Raw genomic sequence first — 21,680 nt, forward strand, 5'->3', positions numbered from 1 at the left:
TCCAGTTGCCAGTCGGGCGAAGGAGTGTGAATTGTTCCCCCCCTTACTCCGTCCTAAATATACTGAGCACAGTCACTGCTGATCTTGCACGGATGCACTATTAGTAATCTTGAGGATGACGGCAAATTTAAAATTACTTCAGGGGCAATTGGGTTTTGAATGAGCTGATGATAGAAGCTGGAATTGTAGCTGGATGGCTGGGCCATGGACATGGAACAAGCGAAGTCAGACTTGGGATGCTCTGAAAGGGCACGTAGCTGACCCCACTGACCAGTAGGCAGGGCTGTGTTCATCTCATGTACCAGATGGAACATAATTATTTTAGGAGGGCTGTCAAAAAATGTGATTGCCTGAAAGGTGCATCTGCCCTGGTGCGGGTGGCCAAGGACCCATTTTTCTCTGCAATCTGTTGTATGCTGCAGGTGAGACAGGCTTTAATTACTGTTTGGGACCAGAAAATGCTAACAGCTCTACTTAGTGAATTTCACCAGTTGCTAAAACTCCTAGTTGGTTCCAAAATACGTTTCATGTGTTGTTTTCGTAATTGTAAGCTGCTTTGAAAAACAGCTGGGAAAGCAGCATAAAAGGTCTCAGCGTGGCTGATCCAGGAAGGCTTGGGCAACTTTCATATCAGCATTCAGAATACTCAGCTTTCATCTCAATCACTTTGAGCTGAGCATATATTTGGCAGGTCTGTTCCATTTATAGACTGTATCAAGGCACCTCCCTGACCCATTTCTAAGCAAGTAGCAAACTCATTAATGTGCAAGCGTGATAGTACTGATTAAAATGAGAGATTTTGAACAAAGTACGAAAATTAACCTCTGGAAAGTCAGATTTAGTATTCCCCTCTCCCTGCATATGCTAAAACGGGCACCTTGTTTTGTAATGTCATGTAGAGTGGTCTGGTGATTTTTGCAAACATGAGTCATCTTCCTGATTTGTTTGCATTGCTGAACAATACTGTAACACAGTGTATCCTTCATTTCCCTTCCCCCAGAACACATTGTTATTCTGCAAATTTTCTATGACTTGACATAAAGCTTTCTACAGCTGTTAACAGGGGATAACCGAACACCCACAGTCTGCCAAAAGGTAGGCTTGTCAGTTGCTTGCAAGGTAAACAGTGCCTGACCTATAAGCCAGCCAGTCAACTTGCACGTTGCCTTATTAGGTAAGCAGCTGGGAATGGTGTCTGGGGACAGAATTTGCTGGATGGCAAACTGAGCATCCATCTGAGAGAGTGAGAGAGAGAGAGACCAACCCCCAAGAGATACGGCCCAGTAGACGTGCACTGTGTCAAAATTGCTCTTTGCTTGTATTTTCATTAAATGTGGAATTTAATTTTGTAGGTTTTGAAAATCAAGGTCAACTGATCCATCTCAGTATCTCCTGAATTAGAAGAGGAAGTGAATATATTGTCCCGTTCCCCCCCTTCCACTGTGTATATAGAACACCAACTTTGGTATTACACAGTTTCACAATAAATTCTAGCAATTTTACAATCAATCAATCTCATTAATGCATTTTTTCATCAACATTTTAATGGTAAAGTCTCCCTGCATAGATTTGCAATTTCATATCCCGTTTCCCACCCACCCCCATCTAACCACAGAATCAGTGTTATTGTGGCTGGAAAATACTATTTCGCTGCAGGAAAAGAAGCAGGCTGTTGCATGGTTTAACTAATGAACTGGGACTGCTATGCAAAGCAGAGGGGTTTAGGAGCGAGGACCGGGGCAGCGGAGGTATTGTTCAAGGGTTGTGCTGGGGAAGCAAACCAGAACATTGGAGGTTGTGTCATACAAAGCCAAGAAGGAGTGGATGACATAAGCATGTGAAACCGCTCCATGCTAACAGGGCCAGGAACCTGCTTCTTACACTGGTGCAACGTTGCATCCACAGAACAGTAGGGCTTTAACTGAGATGAGTGAGTCCATCCAAACCAACATTTATCTTATGCAAGTGCAATGCTGTGAGTATACCAAAAGCCTCTATAGGGCCAAGTGCCTGTCATATAAGGCACAGCTCCCTTTAGAAGGTAGTATTAAATAATTAGGGCGTGAGTATTCATGTTCTTCTATTCTCTCCCCCTCTTCCCTTCATCTAGAGGTGCCTAAAGAACATTTTATCAAGAGTAGTCGTAAAAACAGCACATGTATCTGTGAATGCAGAAAATTCCTGAAAACTGATTCCTATGATGTTTTACATTCTATTTTGGTACGTTTGAGATAATGCTCATCTTGAAACATAAGATGATTGTATGTTAGTAATGTATTTATAGGCCATTGGAAATAGAGAGAGATACATTGGAAGTAGGACACATCAAAAGAATCTTTGTGTGTATGGTACCAGTAACAGTGCTTTTACCTAATGTGCCTCTGGCTTAAAAATAACGCTGGTCAGACCCATTTTCTTGAATGCTTTCAGGTTTACTCAGCTAGACATGTTTGCAATCCTTCCGGTCAAGTGAGCAGGCCTTCCATCCCTAGCTATCATGTTACATCAACACCTTGGCTGGCAGCTTCATGTTATATCATGCCCTGAAGTGGCTGGATCCAGAATTTCAACTGGGCTGTCTTGACAACATCCAAGTAAGATATGAAAAGGTTCTAGTTATTACATTCTATCTAGGCTCATGATTTCAATTTAATATATACACTCTTGATTCCTAACTCTTAAAAACAATTGAAAATTTCTTCACATGCCCTCATGGGGCTTTAATTTGTAGAGAGAAACTTTTGGAGATTAACAGTGCAATCCTGAACAGTTATTCCCTTGCAGTCCATTTGTTTAGAAGGGTATAACTCTGTTTAGGATTACACGGTGAAACCACGGCACTTACACTCCTTCCTAACCGTTTGGAGACATGTGAAGAGGCTCTGTTTTTTCCTCCTTCCAGCAGGGAGAAACACTAATTTGAAATACAAAGCTCAACACCAGCAAGATTTTGAGGATAGACATGTTTATGGAGGAATATACTTAAGTGTAAGTTGTAGAGATGATTCATGCCACTCTTTACAGACAATAACTGGTTTTGAACCCCAGTCTGTGACCTGTTTGAAATAGAAGCCAAATGTTAATGCAGTCCAATGCAAACTCATAGCTGTGCGAGGATGTGTCCAAACTTGCAACACTTTTCCAACTCAATGTTGAATTATTGCATAACAGTGGCCGTGACTGGAGGAAAGTGAAATGGCTTAAACATGTTCCTCACTAGAGCGATGATCTCATGTCAGGAAATTTTATATGATAGATTAGAAACTTGCCTAAATAACATCCATTAGGAAAACAGGGTACTACTTGTGAATATTCACTGGGGGAGGAGGAGGAACAGAAGTAAACTGATGTTACCCATTCAAAATATACTTTGTTTTAAATCTGTACTACATCTTGGCTGGATCAAGCGGCAAGACTCTGCCTGCCCTACTATTGCTCTAAAAAAAGTTCCTTCTCCTGCAGAAATCCAGCTTCATAGTGCAGAGGAGCAAGTGAGTTATGACTGCTGCACATGCAGAGTTCAACACTGATAGGCTTTCAGTATCCTATCACAACTGGGATCAAATAATATATGGCAGTGAAAACCTGATTGGTGAGAATCCTTAAACGTCTTTTAGATAGTAATAAGAATAGCAATGTGCTTATAGACTGCTCTTCTAGACAGATTAGTGCCTACTCAGAGTGATGAACAATGTCAGTGTTGTTGTTATTCCCAAAAGACGGGAGGGGAGCCGGGGCTGAGAGGAGTGGCTTACCAAGACCACTTGCTGAGCTCATGGCAGTAGTGGGATTTAAACCAGCAGAGTGATGATTTGCAGCCCAACCACTTAACCACTATACTATAGCAGCATTATCCCTGATATGATAATCTTTAGCTTTGGCATTCTGCAGTTATAGGACTGGTATGATGTTGCACCTGCTAAGGCCCACCGCCAGGCAGAAGGCTCACCCCAGCCTCAAGACTCTGGATCAAAATACCATTTCCCAGTGAGAGGAGACCCTGTAGGTAGTAGAAGAAACTTAGTGCAAAAGAATTGTACCTGCTGTCTCCCGATAACCCCTCCCAATTTATCCCATTCAACCAGAAACCACTACAGCGGTTTTTAAAGCTTGCTGGCACTGATGGAACCAAAAAACTAGAGAGAATCTGACTCCAGTATAGCTGCAAGGGAAGAAGGGAGCTGCAATTGTGGAGTGTTCTTGATGGCAGGGGGAGAACGGAGCGTCAATGGAACACCTTGTGCCCAAAGGATGATAAAAAGCCCACAGTTAATGTGGTTATATAGAAATCTAATTGTTTCTATGTCTCGTACCCATAAACATTTTGACAGTACAAAATTTGATTATGAAATGCAATGCATAACCTAAAATAACATTAAACGTCGCTAAAGAATATGGAGACTGGCAACATTTTTGATAGTATTATCTGCTAGGGCATCAGGATTTAAGTCCAGTGGCACCTTAGACCCACTGGACTCAAATTCCACTGTCCTACTGCAGAGCAGACCCACCTAAAATTACCTGCTAGGTAATTTGGACTCTGTTGATTTCAGGGCCTAAATGAAGTTCCAGATGAACTGCTGTCATCACATGTTAATAAAGTTTTGAACATGTTACAAGCTCAGTTGACCCCAAAACACACCACTGCATATTTATTTGAAATAACATCTTGTTGCTTTTTCTTTTTTGAATGGCAAAAACTTTCAGTTGTCAGCCAGTTTTGTGTGTTTTTAATCTGACCACTTGAGTACGTTTATGATATGCAGGCCTTTTAATGCCTGTTATATTTTCTCTTCTTGGATTGGTTTTGAAACAGAGTTCCAGGATTTTAATAATGGAGAACAGGGCTTGGCAAGTTACCACAGACATAAGAAGGTCTTGATGTATCTCTGAGCCAAGTATGTCTCATGTCTTGGAAACTAGATTCTTCTGAAGTATAAAATGGCCACACATGTAATATTTGTCAAGGTTTCACCCTTTCTGAAACATTTTATTTCCATGCTTTTACAAAGAGTTCTTTTGTTTCTCTGTATGGGTCTTTAGCAAAGTGAGTCCTCTTGAGGCTACAGTTATGTGTCTTCTGGGATGTAAGTTAAGTTGAGCTCATACTTGATACTGAGAAAACACATTTAGAATCCAATTTGCCACTGTGTTCCATGGTGCTTCAGTACCATTATGCGTTCCCTCTGTCACCCAAATCTAGCTCATCCTGGTACTAGTATAATTGTGGTCCAAGAATGTTAATTTCCTCCCTCCTGTTCCATGGAATGGTCTTGTTCATATATAGCTATTTCAGTGAGCACCTGTTCAAGTTCATGGAATGATGTGCTGGGAAACACTGTATTTATAAGGCTGTGCTCCTCACATACCATATGGCGTTTGCACTATGGTGGTGGCCCAGTTGAAAAGCATGTGTGTGAAACTATTCTTGGTCTGCTTTCCCTTAATCAAGCTTGTTACTCTGTATACCCACTCGGACCTCTTTCTGCTCCACCCATCTCACAGGTTGATTGTTGTGAGGGTAATAATAACACACTTTGTAAACCACTCTAAGTGGGCGTTAAGTTGTCCTGAAAGGTGGTATATAATGTTGTTGTTATTACTATTAGTGGTAGGCCATTGGTGGCCAGGATCAAGCCCCAGCAACTTTGCCCGAGGCTCAGGGGCCACTTGGCCCAGTCCCTTCATCAGCAGTGGCATTTGGTGTTGGCTCACCGGCTGTCTCCTCCTACACTGCTTTGTTTTGGGGGGAGGATGCAGTGGATGAGTTCGTGCCCACAATAGACCCCACCAAGCTGAGTGACCCTGCAGTGCTGGCTTGTAGAACTGCAGGGGCCACTCAGGTTGACTGGCTCCAGGGTAAATGAATTAAATAAATAATATAAAGAACAGTGCTAGTACTAGCACAAAGGCTACTTCAGTCCCAGTAAGACAGAATTGCCTTTTTGGTTATAGAAATGCATTATGTGTTTATGTTACATTTTTGATCTTGTTTTTGTCTTACCTGCTGTAGTATGATGATGAGCTGGGCTAGTCACTAGAAGCAGGCGCTTGCTTCACTCCGGAAGTCAAGATCAGAATCCATATGGGCAAATTCTACACATGCATCCTTTTTGTTTCTCCCAAGTTAGACTTTCGGAATGCACAGCTCCAAACTATTACTTCTAGAATCCACATTAAAAAAATAAAAATAAAACAGTTTGGGAATTAGATGTGAAAGAAGTTTAAACCAGAAATGCCATTGGGTCTTTTGTTACTGTTTTACTCCAGTGGTATCTCATTCTCAAACCTTTTTTTTGAACTCTGTAGTGCGGGGCTTAAATTTAAGTTTAAATGTTTGTGGTGGTAGGGGGGAGTCTAGGGGGGTACAGTGTTCTTGTGGAGTCAGCATGCGTCTTTTTCCTTTCGATTGTGGCCAGAAAACACCACTTCCTTTTGACGGAACTGTACACATGACCGTATGAAGCTGCCATATACTGAGCCAGATCACTGAGCTATGAAGGTCAATATTGTCTACTCTGAGTGAATTTTCAGTTTCACAGAGCCAGTTTGGTGTAGTGGTTAAGAGCATGGGACTCTAATCTGGAGAGCCGGGTTTGATTCCCCACTCCTCCACTTGAAGCCAGCTGGGTGACCTTGGGCAAGTCACAGTTCTCTGGAGCTCTCTCAGCCCCACCCACCTCACAGGGTGTTTTGTTGTGGGGATAATGATAACATACTTTGTAAACCGCTCTGAGTGGGCATTAAATTGTCCTGAAGGGCGGTATATAAATCGAATGTTGTTGTTGTTGTTGTTACTACTACTACTACTACTACTACTACAACTACATCACACATCATCAGATAATTTTCACCACAGTGTTGTGTTTTGGATAAGAGTTGACCCCTGAAAGAATTTATCTAGAAATCCTATTCTCATTGGAGTAACCATGTTTCAGTTCCTATTTAAACAAAAAAAGAAAAGAAAAGGAAGAAAGAGATTGACCCCACTTAACAGTAAATTCTCATTGTTTGAAAGCACTTAAGGAAATTGAGCTAGAAATGAATGCAGCAATTAAATGAATTGTGTCCTTCATATTTCTGCAAGTGTACACTTAAGGCCTTCCGACTTAACTAAAATTCTCTGAGGGTTGTGTCTGTGCTGACGTCCTTACTTCTGTCTTGCCTCTGTCTACCCTAAGCCATTTTGTTCCTGTGTTCTCCATAAATCTTAGCTGTTTCAGTATTTGTTTGTCCTTCACAGCAGCAAAGCAAATGTTTAGCATAATGATACGATAGGATGCCAGCATCAATCCTCCTGGCAAACTATCACTGCAGTATATTCTGATCAGTGGCATTGGATTTTTCCTTCCATTCACAGTGAATTTTTGTTTTCTTTTTATTATAGGAAAAAAAGAAGTGGAGTGGAGGGGCTGGTGGAGGGAGGAATATAAATTGTGATTTAGCCAACACTTTGAAGTGGTGATATTATGAATCTCCCAGTTGTCATTGTCCAATCTGTTTCAGCATTCATGTACCTAATTTCTGCTTGTAATCTGATTACTGTCTTGAGCTGTTCCAGTTTGCAGCCTATTGCTATGCATTTACTGCACTCCCTGGGACGTGATAGTCTGACAGCTCCAGCCCTGTGAGATGAAAAATCTCTACACAATATTGCTAAGACGGGCCTAGGGCTGTGGCTGCCTGAGAATTAGCTGCTCTTGTAGTTTTCTCCTTTGCTCAGTTCCTTTGTTTTGTGTAACCATGTTTCGAAATCCTTGGATTGCCAGCTATTTGAGGAATGTCAGATACTCTCAAGAGCAAGGTAAGAGTTCTGAGTGCGTAGCAATTAAATTGTAATGTATTGTAATCTGCATCCAAACAATGTCTCGAGACCCCCTTCCTCGCCTCAAAAATATTTGCCACCGCAGTAAGCAATGTTCAATTTGGCATCCGGTCTTATTGTTTCCTCAAAGGATGCTCTTGAAAAAAAAAATCCGATTAGATGAATCTCCTAATTAGCTTAACTAGCAGATGAATTAAGACCTTGAAGATATATTGGGTAACAATTAATAGTAATATATCTTGGAGTTTTTTAATGGTTAGTTTATAGCATATATCTGTTAAGTTAGGGGCTTGTTTTTGAGGGGAGGGGGAGTGGTAATATAGTGAACAGAAACTTGGAAGCAGGAACATAATTGTAAAAATACATCTGCTAAGAAATCTGTGAAGGAAAACTACAATTTTTCTGGTGAGTTTTACAAATATAGTTAAAAATCTGTAATTAGTTAAGGAACCAACTATAGATATTTTTGCAGTGAATACCAATTTGGAGAAAGTACTGGGGGTGCTTTTTAGCTTAAAAACCAGAAAAGCTGCTGACTTTTAAGAGAGCCTAGAAAACAGAACTGCTTTCAACTTTCTTCAACATCTATGTGTAATTTAATGCTGGATGCATTCTCCATATGCAGTAGTCTTGTTTTCCTCTTCAGACTTTTAACATACAGTGTCAAGAACATGTACTGTAAGTTTTGGAACTATTGAGGCAGAATATTATAGCATATTAAAGGCTTGGAATTTGGTATATAAAATGTATTCCAAATCCAAACCATTTCCAACATTTAAGATACTGGTGGGTTTTGTATAATATTTCAAGGGTAATGAAGAGACAAGTCATCACATATCTCATGAAGTCTCTTCCTTTTTGGTTCATGTCCCCTCTTTCGAATTTCTCCGGTGATATGAGAGCATCTTCTGCTTTGGCTGGGGCCTGGGAAAAGAATGTCTCAGTGGCCTACTTGAGGATTTCATGATGGGGAGACGTTTCCATGCCAAAAGCGCGTGTTGGGTTATACACCATTTAGAACTACTATAAATTTTTACGCATGCCTGGTTTCACTTTAACCAAACTCATACACTGTTAGAGAATTATTAACAGCTGCACTGTACAATAATTTTAAGTCATTATATTTTGTGAAAGTACTGAGTTTCAAAGAGTATAATCATGATAAATCATTTTGAACACATGGCTTGGATACTTGATATTTTTAAAAAAATTAAAGCTGCCTCTTCTTGGATAAACGTTATTTTCCATTTACTTGAGGCAAAAACAGGATAACACCATATTAAATAAATGGGACAGTGAAGCCAATGGGTAGAATTATGTTTACTTGCTGACAAGGGCTCTAAAACACTGCTTGTTACTGTCTGTTCTAGTTAACTTGAAACAGTACTGGACAGACTGCACATCTTTCCAACCTTGCTATAAATACTGGTCTGTATCCTCCTACTCTACCAAGCAAAGTTTGAAGCTTTCTTGAGCCTTTGTCCAGCTTAAGTACCTTTTTCTCGGTCTTATCCCAGCTGTTTCATTGGCTATGTATTTTTTGAGTATCTCTGCATCTGAGAGACTTTGTGGGGTCTCAGATGCACTCTTTCAGTACATTTGTGAAAGTTCTGCAGATCTCAGCTGGTTTGCAATGCATACGAAGGCCATGTTGGTGAATATTTTCTTCCCTTGTAGCTTAGGGCCACTTATACTTCAAGGGCAGAGGGAGTTTGCAGAAGATACGCTAATGTTGCACTAGTGTTTGGCTCAACAACCAGATAAGAGATGGATGACATGACCTGTCTGTTAAAAAACAAAACAAAAACATGTACACCAGCCTGATAATTCTGGGCCAGAGGTTCTCCAGTATGTGTTCAGGGAGGAAGAGTTAAAGAGAACATTATCCCTGTTCTATATGTTTTCTGCAAATACTCGCGCACAACTCATTGCAATTGTCTGTTGTATAAAGGAAGTTGTCATTGCCGTGTAAAATGGTTAAATTAACTGCAACTTGATTATGCCTTCAGTGAAAACATTCTCTTACTGTCTTTGGGATCATGAGAAATTTCTATTCTGTTTCTGGAAGAAGGGCAGTGAATTGGTGTCTGTGATGTCCCCTCTTTGAGACGCTTAGCGGGAATACTGAAACAGAAGATAGAGGAAGGAATTGTTTCACTGCTATCCTTTGACTCAATGTTTAGAGCAGCCAGACAGGTTCTGTCACCATGTAAGAGAGTGGGGATGATGGAAGAGGGAAAAACAGTTATCTTTAATCTTCATTTGCTTCATTGGTATTCCACCTTTCTCACTGAGTCTTCTTAAGGCAGATTAAAAAATATAGAAAATTCAGTCTGACATCCAATAAACAATGCATTAGGACTAGGATTAAAGAAATAGAAATGCAAACAGAAAACTGTCTAAGACACAACATACCATAAAGAATGCTAAGAGTGGATTACAAATGCAGATAATGCAGCAGAAGCAAGAGGATACATACAATTAACCAGGGGTCCCCCAACATAGTGTCTTTTCCTGCCAAGTGTTTTAAGAGAGAGGGTGAGACCAGAAGAGCTTCTGATTGGCCATTGTAGATCTGATTGGCTTTGCAGATTTAAAAAATCCTTGCTGTGACAGCAACTGCCCATCACAGCCCAAGGATCTTTAATACTGAGCGTTGAAAAGTTACCTGTGTGTATACATGAAAATATTTTAACAGTATTAATTTTAAAAGGCATCCTGTTAAACAGAGCTTCTGCCTGAAATGCTGAAGAACTGCTATTAGAATTATAACCTCTCTCCTTGACATTTTGTGTTTGGCTCTGCCTCCTGTAGCAGCCATTTTGCAGTTGTGCCCATCACCCTGGGTCAGGATTCCAAAGCTGCCCACAGGCTCAAAAGGCTTGGGGACTGCTGCAATAAACATTGCAGTAAACTACAGTCCTATTTCTTTAGAAAAACACATTTCTGGACTGTTCCATTATACTGCAGTTCTCATCCCTTTATAAAAAATACCCGTCTGAACGTTTCTGTTTTGCACATTCTGCAGAATGATGGAATGTCCGTAATATCCGGTCCGCTTGATTCATAGGTTTTCATGAGCTGCAGGCTGCACATTAGTCCATTGCTCCATGCTCATCTACCAATAGTGGTTGCTGTGGGATTAAGGGAAAGGAGTGTCCTAGTTCGTTCGAAAAGTCTAAAAAATGCCATCTTATTTCTCTTTATACTGGGGAAAGTGTGAAACGCATTTATTTTTTCCTTTCATTTATATCCTGTTTCTTTTCCTAATGGGTCTCCAAGCTGCTTATGATGTCATTCTCCTGTCGTCTTCCATATTCCCACTACCACTACAACCCTATGAGAGAGTTTAGGCTAACAGTGTGTAAGTGACCCGAGGTCATCCAGCAAGCTTCTGTGGTAGAGCAGAGATTGAACCCAGATGGTCTCATGTCTTAGCTTAGCTACTATGCCACACTGGCATTCAGTGCTGCATGTTCTGACAAGCAGATTTCCCAAAGCAGAGAACTGCCATGCTGGAATATATTTGGCCTGTGCTCTGTAAGAGTCACTGTGCTCTTCGTTGTCTGCTTGCTTTCCATGGGGGCCAATGAAACTTTTAAAGATTGCATTAAAGTAATGTAGCGGGTACCCTATATGTTAGCATGAGACAAAAACTAGGGTTAAAAATTGGAAGCTTCTGCCACCCAGTTTTCAGCTCATAGCTATAATTCTCCCCTCTCAGTTGCTCTCTGTTCTGGTTTCCCTCCAAAGCATTGTCAGTGTATGAATAATATTAATGAAGTTTAGTCTACTTTGCACATGATAAACATTCTACTATTCATGCACTAAATTTTTTTCTCACTGAAATTTAATAAAGTGTAATTTTATTTTTTCTGTTCTAGATTTTAACAAGGAAAATTCCATTAGGTATAGAACTCCAAGGTTACTACAAAGAAGGAGGACTGTAAGGTAAAACATTTCTTTAAAAAATCTTCAGTGTGCTTGTTAGCAGGGCTTTTTGTGTTGTGATATTCGCTGGTATTAAGTACCTTTGTGTGAGGGGGTCTCCCTTTTCTTGAGGGAGGAATCGATGTAAATCAGTGCAGTCTTATATATAAGTACTGGCACCTTGTTAGTATGTAGTGAGAACATGGAACAGTCAAAATCATATTTATATATGACAAAAAAAACCCAAGGCAACTGTCTTAACTGTAGTTAATTTATTGCAATGTAAGCTTTAGTGATCTAGGTGCTTTTTGGAGGTGTCCAGAACGCTGTCTAAAGTAGCCTTTCTACTTTTAAAAAACTGTATCACGCATTCTGGATGTTGAATGCAATGCCTGGTTAGCTAATGTGGTTATTTTGGACGTCTGGTTTGGAACCCATTACAGGGGCAGCAAGAGCCCCGTGGTGCAGAGTGGTAAGCTGCGGTACTGCAGCCCAAGCTCTGCTCACGACCTGAGTTCGATCCTGGCAGAAGCCAGGTTAAGGTAGCCGGCTCAAGGTTGACTCAGCCTTCCAGCTTTCCGAGCTCGGTAAATGAGTACCCAGTTTCCTGGGGGTAAAGTGCAGATGACTGGGAAAGGCAGTGGCAAACCTCCCTGTAATAAAAGTCTGCCAAGAAAACGTTGTGATGCGATGTCCCCCAATGGGTCAGTAATGACTTAGTGCTTGCACAGGGGACTACCTTTTCCTTTATAGGGGCAGCAAGGATATGGGAGCATCTTTCAAGAAGTTACCCACCCCATTTTGCTGTATTTGCCATTGTTTATGTAAAACAATTACATCCAGCTTTGTCCTGCAAAAGGAATCAAGCAGCTCACAGTAAATGAAAACAAAGTAAAACACTCATAATTATCATCAGTAAAACAAAAGGCCAGAGAAAGGGAACAGTTGTCAGTCTTACTATCCTCAAAAGGCAAGTTGTGCTAGATCAGTGCAACAAGATTTGTCTCCAGTAGCACACTTAAAGCCCAACAAGATTTTCAGGGCGTAAGCTTTTCAAGAGTCAAAGCTCCTTTTGTCAGATAGATCAGAACAGGGAGCCATCTGTTCCAGCATCTCATTTCACACAGTAGCCAACTAGATGCCCCTGGAGGGCTTACAGGCAGGGTGTGTGATGAATAACCATTTATGGAGGATAGGACCATCAATAGCTATTAGCTATGATGACTGAATGGAACCTCTATAGTCAGAGGCAGTGAACCTCTTACATTGCTAAGAAAGCCTAAAGGACAAAAGAGTAGAAGCTCTTCTAATAGCATGCTTGCAAAAGACATTCTGTAACACGTGGTTTGCCACTATGGAAGCCCAAGAGCGCAGTAGCAGATTATACATGCCTGCACAAGGGATTGCGGGTGAAATGTTGATGGGAAGATTGGAGTTCCCTCACACTTGTTTTAAGGAGAGATGGCTTTTTAAGTACGTGAGTCCCATGATCAAGGTCTTTAAAGGTAAGGACCAGCACCTTGAACTGAACCCCTAAACAAATGGACAGCCACTGCAATGATTTAAAAATGAAAGCAATATGTACAAAGTGACGGACTCCAAAGAGGAGGAGAGTTCCCATATTAAATAAAGTTGTTTGCAGGGGAGGGGAAACTTTGGGGAAAACTGTCTTTTGCCTCTAACAAACTGGGTCCAACAAAACTCCCTAATTGTTAACCAAATGTGTCAAAGATAAGTCATATACACATGACCCCTCCACGTGTTGACTGAACACATGCAGAAAGAGAGTGGGCACAAGTGTGTTACCTATGCCCCCTGCTTCCACATCACCAGCTTATAAGGATGGTGTCTGTATGTGGTGACAGTGTCCACACAGAGACACATTTGCATTGCCAAATGTGAGGCCAGGAGTATATGCCTCCATGTGTAGAGACACCATGTTTACAAGCCAGTGAACACATGGGATGTGGGGGTCAGGTCCAGCATGCTCATGCTGGCTCTCCCTCTCCACATGTTCACATGTTGGTGTTGTGCGTAGAGGGCTTGGACTTGCCTCATCAAGAATAGGAAGCACAGTCATATTTCATAACACTGGTGTTGCCAACCAACATCACCCTCATGTTATTCAGATAAGCTAATGAACACACTTGACTCCCTTGATAGCTTCTGCTGTGTCCAGGGCCAACAGATGCCTTCTAGCCAGTCTCTTCTAACTGGCAGTGGCTCTCTGATGTCATAGAGGTTTTTCCAAGCTTTGATACTTGAAATCCTTTGAACTGGAGTTGCCAGGGATTCAATGTGGGACCTTCTGTACGTGAAGCATGTAGTCTGGCATTCACCTCTCCTCGACGATGAGCTCTCCACATAAGGCTTGCTAGAGGAAATTGGAAGAAGTACTGTATGTACCTGAATGGAAAGACTATCCTGAATGTAAGACACTCCTCATAAAATAAATGGTTACACACAGTCAGGTTTTTATTGCCATATATACTGGTAACTTGTATGTAAATTTTAGACAGGCCTCTCTTTTTCTTGATAACACATGGGAAAAATCACGGAACTTCCTTTCAAGTAGATAGGTTATTAAATGAAATAGGAAACGGGAAGGGAAGAAATGGGGGGAAATACGTTTTGATTGTCTAGCATGTTTGTTTGGATTACCGTTCTGTATAGGTGGCCAATGTGGTGATGTCTATATACATGACTTATGATGAGCTACAGTGACAAAATGCAGCTTTCCCTGGGATTTGAGATAAATACTGACTGCTGGAAAAGGCATGTAGGTTAATAGTAGAAAGGTTTATTGTATTCAGCCATAGGCCATTACAAGTCACAAACAACAAACAAAACAGAAACACAAGCTTGAATAAAATTGATGTGACATGGTCAAAGCATTAAAATTTAAAACTAGATACAACCATCAAACCATTTCCGATGTAGGTTAATAGGGCAGCTATTAAAACACTGCATGTTACAGTAGTTGAGAAAAGTCTTTCTTTCACCTTAAAACTACTCCTCTTTGGCCCGAATTGTTAGCCATCCAACCACAGCCAGGCTGTACAGTTTAGGAATCCATTTGAAATTAATTTAAAACACAAAATTTGGAAATATTGGCACCTTTTAACCATGGTTTTGTGGATGTCTTGCAAATGCAGTAGTGTGGAAATATTTGCAGGCTTTCTCTACCAGAAAAGTAATTTGTAACTTGTTTCATTTTATTCTCATGATTGTTTTCATGAACTTCAGTCAGAAGATACCTTCCAGCTGAGGAAGCTGGAAGCAATTTTTGGCTGCTGTGAAGTTATCTAGAGCTAATGGATTTTCGCAAGAGAGAAGTAGGAAAATTTCTGTCATCACCTCTTTAACTCGTGCCAAAAAGGGTAAAATTCAAGAAAGGTATACAAGAATACAGATCTTTCAGGTCACTTACAACTCATTAAGCTAGAAAACTGGGCACTATGAGAAATCCAGCTGGCATAACAGGCAGTAAAATGTGAACATTCAAGAAGCAGTTGTCTAGAATGGGTGCTCAGGTGTCCCCATTGATTTCAAAGAATGATGAATCCATTAATAGCTCTTAGATTGGGGTCATTATTAGTGCTTCTGAGGGATTGGTTTAGGTTTATTAATACTACTAGTAATTTAAGAAGTTCTGTCTTTTAATGTGCTGAACAGTTAAACTGTAAGATGCCCACAAATTGCTTGGAAAAACTTGAAAGGAGTGGAACAAAGGGGGATATTTTAAATAGGATATGGACTGGATCCTTCCACCAATAGAAGGTGGGGCACTTTTGTTGAATTCCCCTTTTGGCTACAGACTCCTTAGGATCCCCTTAGGAATAGCATTTTGGGAAACATTTTGGGTTGTATTGGGACAGAGGAAACGAGAAAGCCCTGTTCCATTGATTGAAACCCTTCCACCGGTGCTGAATCCAAGACCACAACCACACTGTTAAAATCAGTGTTTCTGAACACAATGTGTTGTAGCTGGAATGCATAATTTGTATACATAAATGAATGTATATTAACTTTTAAGATAGCAGAATCACTCAGTTTGTAGAATATTGAGTATCTTTAAAATTGGGTGCAGAAACTTAATCTAGATAGGCCTCCTCCCATTATGGAGCATGCATATATTTAATAAATATATTAATTCCCTAAATAGGAGCATATGCATAATTTTTTTCAAATCTAGTTTGAATTAATTTCCCATCTTAATCAGCACAAACCTACTTACAAAGAATTGGCTTCCAGTATTCTGTATTATAATAGGTCAGTGACTTGAATGCTCCGTACCGCAATGCAGATTACCTTGGGGCATATCTTCAAGGTTTGTTAATATGGAATAGTTTTCCCTAACCAATAGTCTAGTAAAAATGTTTGGATGTTGGTTTTTTCCACCATTTCAAAGCATACTTACAAGTAATGGGAATTTTAAACTGCATTTGTTTAGGACCACAGGAATTTGTGATGGGTGTTAGTGATTTCAGTTAGGCAGTTGGACTGCAAGTCAGCACTCTGCTGTTTTGAATCCCATTTGAATCCCACCTATGAACTCAGTAGGTGACCTTGGGTAAGCCACCCCTCCCAGCCCCAGCTCCCCAGCTGGTACTGTGGGGGATAATAATAACACTGACTTTGTTCAACACTCTGAGTGGGGTGCTAATCTGTCTGGAGGAGTGGTATATAAGCACTGTTGTTGAAGTTTAAGATAGAAAAGATGTGATCTTGTGTGTAGAATTTATTATTGCCAAATTACTGCATGGGCAAGATCTTCTGAGGATTACAATACAGGAGTTTATAAAATCAGAAAGAATAATGGTGTTGATTGGAGGAATTGGTAAATGACTAGAATACTTATTGATTGTTGAAAGGAAGGACAGAAGATTAAGAACATTGCCAAAACCATCTTTCTTGCTCAGTTTAATTTTAGAATAATCACTGGAGAAGACAAGCGTCTTCCTGACTGAGACAAGGGTCAACCAATCAGTGGTGTACACCACTGGATCTGGAAGTGGGTGGGTTGACAGAACGTGGTGGTTGGCAGAAGGGTAATCCAGGCAGTAATGTGCAAATCAGTTTCTTATCTAAACCAGAGGAACAGTTGCCTGATCCTAGTCCTCAGAACTAGGCTTGTACGTTTATTGAATATATGGTGACCACATTGCATACACTGCTTTGAAATGCACATCTGTCTTCATCTTAATTTCTAGCAAGAAAGGGACACAATTAGCCTGACACAAGAGCCGGTGGTGGGAATAGCTGTGAGAGACTGAAAAGCAGTTTCTCCTCAATGAATGTGGATAAAAAAATAAACCAGGTCTTTTGTAATTCCAGGGGAAAGTGTTATTTCTGACTTCTGAATTACAAAGTTGTGGAGAGAACTAGAGCTGTGGTTCTTACCTCTATTCTCCCATCTCTGTGGACTTCCAGTGTGTGCAAAGTTCTTAGAACTTTCCCTCTCCTGTCGGTGGGGGGGGGCACATCTAGTCTGAAGCGGGACTTTGTTTTCTATTCTTCCTCTCTATCCTCCTGACATATTTTTAAGAAAATCCTTTACCTTCTTGCTTGACAAGTGCAGCCCCAGAGAATGGAATAGCTCACACATACAAGACCCATGTTCACCCAGAACTTGGAAGCCGAAAGCCGGTGAGGTGATGTGTAGATTGATTGGTAAAAATTGGGAAAGTTGTGCATAGAAATGTCAGTCAAGTCCATCCTGCTTGGCAGAAAAATTGTCCAAATGTATTGGTTGAGCAACGTTCCTGTCAGTCACATCTCTTCCCTTTGCCTTCCTTCCCACTTCCTGTTGGGTGGAAAAACAAAACCGGAGAGCAAGATGATAGAATGAACAAATGGATCGGAAAGTTTCTGACTGCCCCTAAATTTTGGAAACAAACCTCCAGAACACATGCTATTACAAATGCACCCTGCTCAGGTCCTTCTTCGATTAGGAAATGTCCAACTGAACTCCCCTTGTATCTACCATTAAAACTGTTCTTAAGTACCTTAATGTAAGTTGATTTATAGGTGGAAGTTCTGTAGCTGTGTTAAACAAAACTGTGGTACTTTTCCAGTTTCCAGAAAGAGTTTTCTTTTGAAGATAAAGAAGAGCTTGCCAACAGCACAAAGGATATTGATGCCAACCTTTTAGCAGTGCTGCCAAAAGGTAGGTAAAGTGCTGGGGTTTGTATCCCGTCAGTTTTTAAAATGTTATTTAAAAGCCGGTCATCGTTTTGCATTTTTTCTTATAAGCATCATTTTAATTATTCTTCTGAAGGATGCACATGAAAGGCAGAAGGTTCATTTTTCCAATTGCAATTGTCATTTATGTAAAACTAGCAATAGAAAACTCAGGAACGCTGGGCTTCCCACTGCCAGGGCTCCCTCCAGAGAGGTGGGCTGGCTCACCTGGCTATCCTGCCTCAACGGCATTGGTCACGATGCACTTTTTATCCTGCTGCTCCTGCTCAGGCGCACCAGAATAAAAAGTGCATTGTCACCAGTACAGATTGCCTTTTATATAGAAAGATGTGACATGTTGAAATAAGTGGTGGACAATATTTATTTATTCAGTGCGTAAGATCTCCTGCAGTAGCTGTTCCCTTTTGCACTGGGGCAAAAAGCGGACACACAGTCTGCAAGTGCTTTATGAGTTCCAGGTGGATAGACATGTTAGTCTGCTACAGCAGAAGCAAACAGGAGTCTTGTGGCATAAATGTTCGTGGATAGCAGCAGCAGTCTCCTCCATCCGATGCTTTGCTGCTTAGTTCTTGTAGCAAACAAATAGTGACACAGTAAAATGTTAGATGCGGAGCAATTGATGTGAGTGTTTAGGAACTTTTGTGTTCAAGCCTGAATTTCTTTCTCCTACAGCCTGTTGTCTTGTAATGATTTCTAGTTAGTTAATTTGACCCCTTGCCTAAAGGAGGACCCATGGTAGACTGCTCCAAACAAACTACTCTATATAAACCATAAGGGACATGGCACAGGTGTGCCACAACAAGTGGTTGCAAAGTAGTAGCTCTAAATAGCTCTTGCAAGTAAGCCAAGCCACATACTGCAGGAAGGCTGAAATCCTCAAAGGAGATGTCACTACTGAGTCTGGCCAGGGTGAAAACCCTTTCTTGACCCCATTGTCCTATTTCTCAGAACCAGCCTGTTTGTATTCCTGAGTCACCACACTGCTTCCTGAAAGTGGCTGACTTTGTCCCCTTGCCAAAACCATTCATATTTCATGGTATAATTAAAAGATTAGAGTCCTGTACCAAAGAATATTATGTAAAGTTGTTTTGAGAATTGGATGTTCTTTTAGAATTTATTAATGTGGAATTTCCAAGGTTCCAATTTCAATCTGCTCATGGAAGGAGATGCAAAAAGATTTTAATTACTTTTGCTCTTAAAATAGCCTGTACAGTGTTGCCATGTGACATGTGCCTAAGTAGCTCCTTTCTCCTATCTTAAGAGCTACCGCGACAATATGAGACATTTATTAGTATGATAGGAGATTGCTCCTTCCTGAATTTTAAAGCTGTTTGGTACTAGGAACAAAATATGGACAAAAACGCTGTGTCTTTGTGTCCAAGTATTTAGTTTTCTCTGTGGGTACATATTTCCATTGCTTTTTTTCAGTGGGAACGCGGTGGAACAGAGTTCCGGAAGTTCTTGAAAATGGTCACATGGCCAGTGGCCCCGCCCCCTGATCTCCAGACAGAGGGGAAGGCGCGGAGGGCAATCTCAACTCCCCTCTGTCTGGAGATCAGGGGGCGGGGCCACCGGCCATGTGACCATTTTTGCCGAGGGCAATTTAAGCTTTAAAAAACTCCCCCCTTGTTCCAGCTGACCCAAAGTGACATTATTGTTTGGTTCTGAGTTCCACCACTGACTTCCACCACCTCTTTTCCCAGAAAAAAAGCCCTGCATATTTCGCTTGCTGAAACATTACTGTTGTCATAAACAAATACAATCTGAAGAAGGTGATTTTCAGAACTGTAATAATGTCTGACTCAATTCACTGCAAATTAAATTTACCCAGCTTGTATTCCCTAAATAGCCTTCTAAAACAAATTTTAGGCCAGGGGTCCACAGCATTGGAAAGCCTGAGGGACCTTCGGGGATTTTGAGAAAGGGTAGCGAAAGAAAGGGTAGTGGATGACACCACAAATAGCTGCAATGGGAGGGGGGGACCAGCCACGAAATCACCATGACTGCCCATCATCTGTTGTCCCGTCATTTCCATACATTGTGCAAAATCCTCGGGCCCAGCTGACTTAAGCTAAGTTACCCCAAACACAGATTGCTTCACTCTTTCTAAAATCTTTTTTCCCTCTCCTGAAGATGTTGTATATTCTGCAGCCACATTGGGGCAATTTGTGCAGCTCAGTTGTGTTCTTGAGGCTAAAAACTGTGCTGTTCCCAGATGACAAGAACAGATCCCTTGGAGAAAACGGCTGCTATAGCATTATACTCTGAGGAAGTCCCTCCCCTCCCCAAACCCCGCTCTCCCCAGGCTCTACCCCCAAGTTTCCGGGAATTTCCCAACCTGTAGTTGGCAACTCTAACATTACAGGAAAAATAACATTTAAGGGATCTTATTTTTTAGTGTCTTTGGGAACAGAGTAGAGCCCTCAATGTAAGCAAGTCTGAATTTGCTTACATGCAACGTATAAGGGAACTGTGTGCTGGCACTGGCAGGCTACCTGCTTCCTCAGGGCCAAACTACAAGTGACGAATGACACAGGTTGGACACTTGTCAGCTTCCCTCAAGTTTTGATGGGAAATGTAGGCAGCTTGGCGGAATGTTGGACAAGTGACAGTTGAAAAGTCCATTGGACAGCAGTCGGACAGCCAAGCTGCAAGACCAGGACACCTACATTTCTCATCAAAACTTGAGGAAAGCTGACAAGTGTCCAACCTGTGTCATTCGTCACTTGTAGCTTGGCCCTCAGTTAAAGGGTGGTGAAGGGGCAGTCTGGCTATGCATTAATCTATGTAACTGATACAAGTGTGTGGCATCTGAAGTGTGGAAAACATGAAACATTGCATCAGCTAGGTCTAGGCTATTTTTGTCTCAGTCTTGCTTAGGAGGGTGTTGGGAAGATACTCCATAAGGCCAATGCTTTTATTTAGGCCTACAAAGGAATCCCTTAGCAAGAGCAGTACCAAGATAAGAACGCTGTGTTGGGGGAGTCAAGATTTGCTTTTTGGCCCCTCAGCAGGCAGACATCCATAGCGCTTACCTTTTAAAAGCATAATCAGATGATTTTTAGAGTTTTGCTTCATGGAAGTTCATTAAAATCTTCCTCGCTGTTGCTATACATGAGGTATGATAAAACATTTCCATTTACTACAGTGAAAGAGAATTTTGCATTGTAAGAATGAACCTCAATAACAGTAGACTAGACTAGGTGTAGGTGTGTGTTAGTCTCTGTCCTCTTAAACATACTTCGTAATTATGGCCTCAACAGAAATGGCTTCTTCAAATTTTTTGTTTTTACTTAGCCTTGGGATTGGTGGTGATTTATTGATCCATTCAATAAAGCAGTGCTCTGTCAGGTATTTTATGAAACATTCTTTATTGAATGTGTGTCTTGCCCTTCCTCTAAAGAACTTAAAGTGAAATCCTAAGAAGAGTTACTCCAGTCTAAGCCCATTGAAATCAAGAGAAGAACGCTGTGTTGGGTAACCCTGCTTAGGATTGCACCATTAGGTATTCTCTTTTCATCCACAGGAACAATCTTGTAAGGTGGGTTAGATAGAGTTCACTAATTAGCCCCAATGCACCCATTGAACGTCATGGCTAAGCAGAGATATGAAACTGGGTCTCCTTGGTTCTCACCTAACTTTCTGTGCACTGTACCTCACAGGCTCTCTAGGCAAGTGTTTAGGTCTGAAGTGCTAATAACATCTAGATTCTGCCAGGGTT

At 41.1% G+C, this 21,680-nt stretch overlaps 1 protein-coding gene and 1 long non-coding RNA gene across 14 annotated transcripts in view; both read left to right on the forward strand.

Moving 5' to 3' along the window:
• LOC129337277 (uncharacterized) overlaps positions 1 to 17,846 on the forward strand; it is an 85,698-nt gene extending 67,852 nt beyond the window's left edge. Inside the window, exons 3-4 of the long non-coding RNA XR_008597806.1 lie at positions 11,710 to 11,776; positions 17,833 to 17,846. This is a non-coding gene — a long non-coding RNA (uncharacterized LOC129337277). The remainder of the gene's footprint in view (positions 1 to 11,709; positions 11,777 to 17,832) is intronic.
• Positions 17,847 to 17,889: 43 nt separating this feature from the next.
• SVIL (supervillin) overlaps positions 17,890 to 21,680 on the forward strand; it is a 75,808-nt gene continuing 72,017 nt past the window's right edge. For all 13 annotated transcript variants that reach the window (XM_054990853.1, XM_054990852.1, XM_054990856.1 and 10 more), the window contains exon 1: positions 17,890 to 17,924. The gene's annotated coding sequence lies outside the window, so the exon portion shown is untranslated. The remainder of the gene's footprint in view (positions 17,925 to 21,680) is intronic.

This window comes from Eublepharis macularius, chromosome 11 (genome assembly GCF_028583425.1).
Source record: "Eublepharis macularius isolate TG4126 chromosome 11, MPM_Emac_v1.0, whole genome shotgun sequence".
Taxonomy (NCBI): Eukaryota; Metazoa; Chordata; class Lepidosauria; order Squamata; family Eublepharidae; genus Eublepharis; species Eublepharis macularius.